At 42.9% G+C, this 8609-nt stretch overlaps 1 protein-coding gene and 1 long non-coding RNA gene across 2 annotated transcripts in view; one reads left to right on the top strand and one right to left on the bottom strand.

Annotated features, from left to right (window-relative positions):
- LOC116672759 (uncharacterized) overlaps positions 1–6308 on the bottom strand; it is a 16950-nt gene extending 10642 nt beyond the window's left edge. Inside the window, exons 1-2 of the long non-coding RNA XR_004327623.1 lie at positions 6298–6308; positions 77–82 (exon numbers count right to left, since the gene is read on the bottom strand). This is a non-coding gene — a long non-coding RNA (uncharacterized LOC116672759). The remainder of the gene's footprint in view (positions 1–76; positions 83–6297) is intronic.
- slc8a2b (solute carrier family 8 member 2b) overlaps positions 1–8609 on the top strand; it is a 227318-nt gene that overhangs the window by 86913 nt on the left and 131796 nt on the right. The window contains 1 exon segment of the mRNA XM_032504578.1: positions 6134–6172. The gene's annotated coding sequence lies outside the window, so the exon portion shown is untranslated.

The raw sequence follows: 8609 nt of genomic DNA, 5'->3' as shown, positions 1-8609 counted from the left end.
ACAAAACCTTTTTACAGGCCCAAGCATTGATTTAACGAACAAGTACTAAACATACTGTATAAACGTTTTTTTTTACAAATAACTACTGTACTGGTAAAATAATAATTTTAATCATCAATACGAACTGAAGGCTTCAAATGTTGGAGATCAGCACTGGTTTTACTGACTTGGTAATCAGTGATTGACAGGGGAGGGTAATTGATTCTTGTGTAATGTAATGTAATGTAGGGTGGATTGTGTGTTGTATGTGAGTGTAACGTCTCTGTGTTATTGATGTTTACAGCAGTCTTATGTAGCACTGATGCCCAAGACAAATTTCCCTCAGGGGACAGTAAAGCTGATTTTGATCGTGATCTTGATATTCCGAATTTGATACAGGTCGTGTTAACACCAAATTCGGTTTGGATATTCCGAATAAGGCCTTTATCCAAATGTAGCATTTTCTGACTGTATAAAAGAAGTGGACGTAGCCGCAGTGATGTCGTCACCCTTGGTGGTTTGTTTTAGTTTGGCATTGCTGTGGCCATCTTGTGTTTTTGGAGCCAAAAGTCCGAAGTGACCATATTTGGATGAGAGGTTGGAGCTGAGCTAACCGCTAAAAAAACAACAAGTTCCTTCCTGAGGCTATTTAGCAGCGGCACCGTGGCTCCGTCCTACGCTTAGGAATGCCAATAAGAGGAAAACCTACAAACCAGTTGGAAAAGTTTCCATTAAAATTACCAGCTAACGCTAGCACTAGCTAGCTAGCTAGCTTGGTTAGCAAGGTGCAACTGACCATTATTAACAAGACATTTTTAGTCAACCAAAATGTTCAAATTAACTTTATTACTTTAACTGAAACAGTGAAAGGTTCAAAGACCTCATAGTTATCTAAACGGACCCCGTGCCATGGATGCACTCTATCCTGATTTACAAGTCGTTGAGGTCGCGACTTGTCAATAACAAGGTAGCCACGCCCCAAAGCATCCCCTGCTTTACTGTCTATTTAAAATAAATTGGACCATAATTTACTAAATGAACATCATGGTGTATTGAACACTTGAAAGTAGCGATTGAGACCATAAACTCAAAATGAAAATTGTTTTAACTGGATAATAAATAAAGTTAGGAGTAGGGTTAATTCCCATAGACTTCTATATAAAAAGTGGAGTCACCCCCCTGCTGCCAACAAGCTGTGGTCCTATCAGAAAGCAGAAATAGTCCATAAACTGGCAAGCTATATAATTTATTAACACCTTGTATGGGTGACATTTCTCACATTCTCACAGTCTCGAGCATGTCTGGTCACACGCATTGTCTTTTGCCGTCTGATGCAGACTGTGCCTGGAAATGTCACATTTATTTGATAAATTGCACAGAGAAGTGCGCTGTCTGCTCTAGTTTCTTCCGTGCACCACATGTGAGGATTTGGGATGTCGGTGTTGCAGCTTTCTCATGAATATCATTCATCAGAGTGTTTTGAAGACAACAGAAGGACTTTCTTTGTGTTTTTTTACATTGACATGTTTACATAGCACCTTGCTGCGAGCTCTATTACTAATTATTTTATATTGTAACATGAAAACCTGGATCTCCAGGGTAATCTAATGACCCTTTTTTATGGAAACTGATAAAGAAATTCTGAACACCTCTCCCCCCCGGTGTACGCTTGATAGAACATAACAATCGTCTTGTAACAGGCCACACTGTTGTTCCCGGTCTCTGTGGCTGAAGTAGTGATGGACAGTTGAGCAGACCAACGTGTACTTCCATAAATGTAAGCTGACTAGCATTCATTACTGTCAATGTCTGACACTAGAGGCTAATTTTCTTCTCTCCTTGAGCTTTCCTACACACGTGTGTGCGTGTGTGTGTGTGTGTGTGTGTGTGTGTGTGTGTGTGTGTGTGTGTGTGTGTGTGTGTGTGTGTGTGTGTGTGTGTGTGTGTGTGTGTGTGTGTGTGTGGTGTGTGTGTGTGTGTGTGTGTGTGTGTGTGTGTGTGTGCAGCATATTAACAAGACAAGGGAGATGAAGTGTGGTTGACAGATAAAGGAAAAACAAGATCAAAACACATCGATGCACTAACCCTCCCTTCTCACACATAGACACACACACACACACACACAGAACAACTAAGAGTGCAACAGTAAACAATGGATGGCGGGTATGAGGAATTTCAGGACACAAAACCAATCACGCACCTGCTCACACAATAACACAACAACATGAGTTATAGTTGCTCATTTTGTGTTGTCACCTTGCAATGAAAAAAACACTTTCTACGAGGCTGTGATAAATCAAGGGGTGTGTGTGTGTGTGTGTGTGTGTGTGTGTTGTGTGTGTGTGTGTGTGTGTGTGGGGTGGGTGTGTTGTGTGTGGGTGTGTGCCTGTGTGTGTGTGTGTGTGTGTGTGTGTGTGTGTGTGTGCACAGAGGCTGTTCATGGCTCTAATCTCGCATTGATTGTCTCTTTGCCAATGCCCAAAAACGTCCCGCACTCGGCGTAATAAGAAAGAAAAGAGAGAATCCAGGCAGAGGGCCAGGTCTCTGCAGATGGAGACACCACCACACACTTCTAGTGGGTCATTTGTGATGATTGCGAGGGATTACTTCTATTGTATGAGTCTAGATATTGACTTTTAGGACAATATTGCTTGGAATAGCTTTTTTTTTTAATTAAAACAATTTAAGATAGCTCTGACACATGATTATCCAGCGGCACTATTCCGGTCACATGAACGTGAGTCTGGTGTTCAAACGCGTGAAGCAGTCAGACTTTGACTTGACGTTGCTAAATCAATCTTATTCCTGTGCGAGTAATGCCTGAAAGCCCAAAGAATATTGGCATTTATCGGCCTTTTTAATTGCTTTTGTTCTTTTGGTGCACGGCAGTCATAGGTCATCGGAGTGAAGAGCAGTGGGCCCAGTACGCGTCCCTGGGGGGCGCCGGCGCCGAGGGAGATGACACTGGAGGTGTTTTTTCCAACACTCACAGACTGGGGTCTGACTGTGAGGAAATCCAGCAGCCAGTTACACAGGGGGGGGTGTGTTGAGTCCAAGGGGGGGCAGTTTGCTCACCATATACTGGGGGATGATTGTGCTGAGCTGAAGTGTGAGATACATGTTAAATTCAGATGTAAATATAAGTATTGTTTCAGAATCTGTAACATCGGGGCCAAAAAACCTTTATTTGGGGGGAAAAAAAGCTACTTTCTGATCAAATCTGTGAAACAACAGTATAATACAGACGTGAATCTTTAAGATCCTTCCATGTACTTTGTGGAAACACACTCATCTCTCTCTCTCTCTTATTACGGAGCTATCTTTCATCTGTCTGCCGACTGCTTCAGTTCTGGGTGTTTTATTTTTCACCCTTTTTTGACCCCTTTCTCTTTCTCTGTCATCATGCTTCTCGTTTCTTGTGTCTCTCTTTCACACGTACGTACTCTTTCTTTTCTCTTTCGTTTGTGCACACGGATCGATAATGCAATCTTGTTCTCTGAAGACCGAAGCTCCCATCTCAAGCTCAGGCACGTCTCAGTAAGAAGAAAGCCAGACAGACAGGTAGTGAGACAGACAGACAGGGAGACGGACAGGTTGGTGAATAAGCTAATGAAGCCTTGGCAAGCCTGTCAGCCCCGCGGAGACCTTCAAATTCCCACGCTTTCTAAGGTTCTCCTTTAAACTATACACAGAGCTATGGCTGCTTGAGTTAGGTACGTGCAGACAGTTTAAAGGATTTTAAAGGATTAAAGCTGATAAATCAGACCAAAGCACACCGTTGCATTTTCACTGTCTAACTCTGGGAAGTAACCAGCACTGAAACACACGTTCAGCACTCAAGACAAACGAGTAAATACCTCTTTTACTTCACATTCACTGAGCTGACGCATTTAACCCAAAGCGATTTATAATAACTGCATTCAACAATGACAATACCACCCGTTCAACAAATGAGTACAACTGCTTCATTCATCCATCCATCTTCAGCCGCTTATCCAGTAAAGGATCGCGGGGGAAGCAGCTCCAGCAGGGAACTCCAAGCTTCCCTAACCCGAGACACATCAACTAGTGCTATGTGGTTTTTAGAAACACAAGTTTTCATCTTTTAATGGTTCCAAGATGCAGTCTGAGGTTTCAGTCCCCAGTGGAAGAAGGGCAGGGTTTCTGCTGATGTCGGGGATTTGTTAAGTAGCTGGGCCCCTCTCATCGTCAGCGGTGTCGTGCGGCCTGTTTTGTTAGGTGTGGAACCAGTTGAGCCCAAATGCAAACATAACACAGACCAGAATGATATTAAAACAGGTTTATTTATCCAGTCCGATGATGGGAATACAAAGATGAAAAGAACCAAGTCCAAAACAGATCCAAAGGTATCCAGAGTGCAGAGCGTGAGTGGTACCGTGTCCGATAATCCAGTTAGCCAGGGTGGAGGGCAGGAGTGGTGGATGGCTGTAGTTAAGGTGGAAGCAGGAGTCAGGTAAACGGGAACTGTGGCAGACAGAGAATAAATAAGTACAAGCGAGGTAAACAAACAAATCCAAAGGTAGAGTCAGCGAGGAGACTAACGTCGTGTCTAAGCTATGATCTGACAAAGAGTGGTAGGTTGACCGGGTATTTGAAGCAGAGGGGATTGGGTCTGATGAGCTGCAGCTGGACCCCTGACTCCCGCACACCAGGCTTCACTCCTGCAATCAAGAACAGACAAAGGGGAGGGGGGGGGGCAGAGACTGGGTGCAACTAGCAACAGACGTAACATGTTTAAGTTCAGTTGCGGCTCGTTTCAAAGGTTATTTAATCATTGTTCCTAAGATGGCAAGTCATACACTAGTCATCTCTAACTATGATATGAAAGGATGTGTTTCTGCCTTGCCATCTTTATTAGTTAACAGTTAACTAGCTATTAGTCTCGCATTGCCAGACCTCCCTCCACAGCACCGCGAAGGAGGGTCTGGTTAGTCCACACAGCCTCCTGGGATGGGAGAGAAACATGCTCTGGTTTTTGGGCATTTCTTTAAACCAATCACAATCGTCGTGGGTGGTGATAAGCGCCGGATGGAGCATCGGTGCCTCTGCAAAACAGCCTCAGGAAGGAACTGGTTTCGGTGGAACGTTCAAAAGTTGTTTTAGTCGTGCAACAGAAACCTCCGATTGGACAGATAGTCTAGCTAGCTGTCTGGATTCACCCTGCAGAGATCTGAGGACCAGGTAACCATAGTCCTCAGAAATCCAACAGAGTTTAAAATTACAACACAAAGAAAGAGGAAAGTAACCAACATTCGGCCAAAATGAGATCATATATATACTGTGTGTGTGTGTGTGTGTGTGTGTGTGTGTGTGTATATTTATTTATATATATATGATATAGACTAACTGGCTATAGATTGAGAAAAAATACCACCAAAAACAGATGTTGTGCAGATTGTGCTACAGGTGGTGTTTCTACAGGTGGTGTTTCTACATCCACTGGGAGATGTCAGCCTGCCACCCAGGTTTCAGACCGTCTTAAGAGTCCTTTATGTTCTGAACAGTAGGGCTGCGTACCAAATTTAATACTTTTAGTTACCGACTGAATTGCCTCTAAAGTACTGAGTAATTTATATATTTATATATTAAGTAACTTAATACATCCTCCTTAGCTAAACAGGTTCTCTGTTGAATTGGGATGGTTTTCTTTTAGCTGAGTCTCTCAGGACACTGAGGCTAAGAGAAATTGCTTTGGTGTTCTCTCGGCAGCCAGGTCTCTAAGGTGTGTGTGTGTGTGGTGTGTGTGTGTGTGTGTTGTGTGTGTGGTGTGTGTGTGTGTGTGGGTGTGTGTGTGGTGTGTGTGTGTGTGTGTGTGTGTGTGTGTGTGTGTGTGTGTGTGTGTGTGTGTGGTGTGTGGTGTGTGTGTGTGTTGTGTGTGTGTGTGTGTGGTGTGTGTGTGTGTGTGTGTGTGTGTGTGTGTGTGTGTGTGTGTGTGTGTGTGTGTGTGTGTGTGTGGTGGAGACAATGTGATGCAGTACTTCATTATTACAGTTGACATTGTCTTCAAGACCTGCACCTGATTTGTTCATGTTTTGCTTGTACATTATAATAAATCTAAATAACATGAACAAAGTGGATGAAGTAATTCTTTGTGTTCAGGGTGTCGACTAATTCAATTTCTTTAACTTTTCAGGGCGCAGCTAAACCCCCACAACCCCATGAGTTTGTTTGGGTAAGTAAAACCCCTTTAGGGAATTAGGCACACACACACACACACACACACACACACACACACACACACCCACACACACACACACACACCACACACCACACCCACACACACACACACCCACACACGCACGCAACATTCTCTGAGGGTGTCAGGAAGAGGCTGCTTGCTCTCTCTTCTGGTTCTTTCCCACTCTGAATACTAAACATCTCACTGCTGTTATCCACTGCCAGGGAACCAGGACTTGTGTGTGTGTGCTTTCTATGAGTTTGTGTATTTCATATATAAAGGTGTGTGTGTGTGTGTGAGAGTTCTTTCCTGACGCAGTTTATTGAACGTAGTGTTTGTGTGCAAGTGTGTGCTGTGCGTGCTGTGAATACCAGCGATTTTGTGGGTGTGTGTGTGTTTGTGTGTGTGTGTGTGTGTGTGTGTGTGTGTGTGTGTGTGTGGTGTGTGTGTGTGTGTGTTGTGTTTGTGTGTGTGTGTCAGGCAGCTTTATGTAATGCAGCAGGCTGTAATAGAGAGAGCGGGGACTTGTTGCCGAAGACAAACAGGCTATTACTACTACCTCTGCAGCATTTGTTTTTGTTGCTTTCTTTTTCTCATTTTCTGCTTACTGTTCCCGCTTCTACAGTTTCCATCGCTGCTTTACAACATTTCTCTGTTTTCTTTCATTCCACTCAATGCATTTGCGTTCAGCCTTCACGCATATTTTAGACACGGTAATCTGGATTCCCAAATTACAACAAGGTGAAAGTTTGATACCCAGAAAATCTGTAAAACAAAAACAAAAATGAGTTTTTATTGTGACGATGCCAACATCTGAATTTCATTTAGACAAATAGTGCAATGTTATTAATTTGGGGTGATATTGTTGGAGCATTTCTAGTTAATTGGAAAGAATAACAACATCTAGACGGGCTGAAAATGTGACAGCTGAAGTTAAGCTGTTATTATGTCTGAACTGCACTGCTGTGCAGTGGGACTGAAGCATTAATCATGCAACACAAAATCCACTTTAATCAAGTGAAAGAAACTTTTTTCGCAGTACTTAGAAAATCAAAGCCAATTTTTGCATAATTGTGTGATTCTTGGCACTTGCTTTTCTCTTGATTAAATTAAAAAAGGACAGAAAGACAAAGACAGACGATGGAAAACACAATCTGCCTTTGTCTCTCTGTCCTTTTATTTAATCTGTCATAGCTTATATTCTCTCTGTTTCTCTCCCTGACGACAGAACCGCTGCCCCGAACTCCTAAATCTCCTGCACTTTCAGTCATTTTACATGTGGTTCTTCCTGTCCTCCCTCTCTGAGATGTCATGGTGACAGTGATGGGGCACCGTGAGCACCGTTCAGACAGTAAAATGGTTTAAATGATGTCTGATTGGAGGACTAACCTGTACGGACGCAGGTAACAGTCCAATGGTACGGGAGGGTATTCGGATAATTACCCCTCATCAGAATGAGTAATGCTCACACCATTTCTTCTCTTCTCACTTCATTTTTGACCAAAGTGGAAAGAAAAATGTATGGCAGTCTACCTATTCCTCATCTGTATTTCATTAATCTCATTGTTGCACATTTTATTCTCTTTAATGCCTCAGAGCAGATTGGGCGTGTGTGTGTCAGCGTTTTGTCGTAGATGACCACTTTTTTCTCTTTGGGATTTTTTCGTTAGCTTTTAACACATCTTCTCTTTGCTGATCGGCCATCTTTTCCACCCCGGGCATGAGTGAAAACCTATTTGTTTTTATTCAAAGCGTTTTCATGCACCGTGCATGTGCATGTGCAGCAGCTGCATCGTCCACACACTCGCAGAATCGCGTCTTCCTTTAATCATCCAAGGTCTTTTTTTGCCAGAGGTTTTCATATTTCCCCTTCCAAGCCCTCCGTTTGTACAATATCACTTTTCATACTGCTGCTTCCCAACAATCCAATTCATTACTTTCACTGCACAACACAGACTAATGCACACCAGTGGCTTTGAGTTATGGGATGAAAAAGATTGAAGCATAATCAATATTTCTCTATTAGAAAGAGCCTATACTGTGTGGAAAAAAAGACATAAAATCAATGCATCTAGTGTGGATTTCTGGCATGTTAGACACAGCGCTTCGTATTGGATTTGTGTCTTGGCAGAATTCTTCTTCATGTTGAATAAGAAAGCTTTTTTAAGACATGTTTATGTAAAAAGAAAATTCTGATTGTATAATAGGGCTGCACAGTACTTCGTTTTTTTTATCCTCTTTGCAATATTAGTCTCGCTTTGCCAGACCCTCCTCCACAGCACGGCGGAGGAGGGTCTGGCCAGTCCGCACTGCATTCTGGGATGGGAGAAAAACAAGCTCTGGTTTACTGGCATTTCTTTAACCCTCATGTTGTCCTCGGGTCAAATGGACCTGTTTTCCTATAGCAATGTTCTTTTTAATTCCCCAAAAT

Source organism: Etheostoma spectabile, chromosome 3 (genome assembly GCF_008692095.1).
Source record: "Etheostoma spectabile isolate EspeVRDwgs_2016 chromosome 3, UIUC_Espe_1.0, whole genome shotgun sequence".
In the NCBI taxonomy this organism is placed as follows: Eukaryota; Metazoa; Chordata; class Actinopteri; order Perciformes; family Percidae; genus Etheostoma; species Etheostoma spectabile.
The sequence above is the reverse complement of the archived record's forward strand: the minus strand, read 5'-3'. Positions and strand labels throughout refer to the sequence as shown.